Consider the following 1,428-nt stretch of genomic DNA (forward strand, 5'->3'; position numbering starts at 1 on the left):
AGTGTTGTTTTTTTGCTATCAGACTTTTTCTTTAAATAAACCAAAATAATAAAATTGTAAACATTAGCCCTTTAAACATCAAGGATTTATGAATTAAATTGAATTATACTGAATTATATTCTTCAATCAAATCCACTGCATAACTTTTGAGTCCAACTTAAACCATGACACAGGTCAAATTCTTCATTTCGAATTGAACATGTTGCAATTTTTCATTCAGGGAGGTTTGTGATGTTGAAACTAATGTAGTGTGCTGATTTTCTCGTCCTGTGCAAACTGCAAATTGTCACTGATCAGGAACCTTTGTGCACTCAAGCAGTGAAGATGCACATGTATAACATTATAATCCTTCAAACTTATCATGTACATTAAATCTGCAGCATTAAAAATGTTTGCTGCACTTTTTTGGGGGGATTCTTTGAATTCAGAAACCTACCCTGATGCACTTTTTTGTGGTTGGCTCCTCATCCTTGTAACCTTCCTCAATGGCGTGTGCTTATATATTGCCCATCATTACTGTGCAATATTGTGTTGCAGCAACTGCACTGCAGGTTAGTACACAGCTTCCTTGGCCAAACTCGAACAACTACAGCGGATTAAATTGTACACAATTTGTAGTTGAGGTTGCTGTCTTACAATATCACTTTTACTAAAGCTCTTGTGCATGTTTTACGAGCACATTGAAGCTGCAAACTAATAACAAGCCGACTGGCTGTGATGGCAAAGGCAGAAGTAAAGTACTGCTCCAGACTGATGAAGCTTGGAGTGTAAATTTATACTGATTACAGAGCTGGCAAACTGTTTGAAAACGTATATGATATGCTGGTGAACATGAGGATTACCATACAGTAGCAGCTCCCGGCTGTTAATGGGTTAAAGCCATCAATGGGAGGCACAGTAGGTACAGACATCCAACACGCAGATCTCCCAAACAGAGCAGAAAATTACTGGGGGGGTTATTTTATTTTTTTTGTATAAACAGGAATGAGTTTTGCCAATAAAAAGCAATAGACATGGGACATGGAATCCTCCTTTCTTTTCTCCCAATTTGGTAACATCTTTTATTCACTCTTTCCTATCACAAGACAGCTACAGTACAGACTAAAATACCACACTTTTGATTTGTCAAAGATTATATATAAAAAAAAAAAAGCAGAGAAGTTAAATGCTTTTTTGTGTTACATTACTCCCTGACTATTGATCAAAGAGGCATAAGCAACAAAAAACAGCTCACATGTGAGCAGACCACTGTGGGTCTACTGTGTCTCTGAGCAGAATGCTACTGCCATTGTGATACACCTGGTTTTACCTGGAAGCTCTGGGACTAAACATCAAAAGAAACTGTGAAGAAACAAGAAGGTGGTTCAGCTCATTTGAGACATAGGGTTAGGGTTAGGGTTAGCGGAGTGGAAATTGACCTTTTTGTGA

This window comes from Silurus aristotelis (assembly GCF_946808225.1).
Source record: "Silurus aristotelis genome assembly, chromosome: 10".
NCBI lineage: Eukaryota > Metazoa > Chordata > Actinopteri > Siluriformes > Siluridae > Silurus > Silurus aristotelis.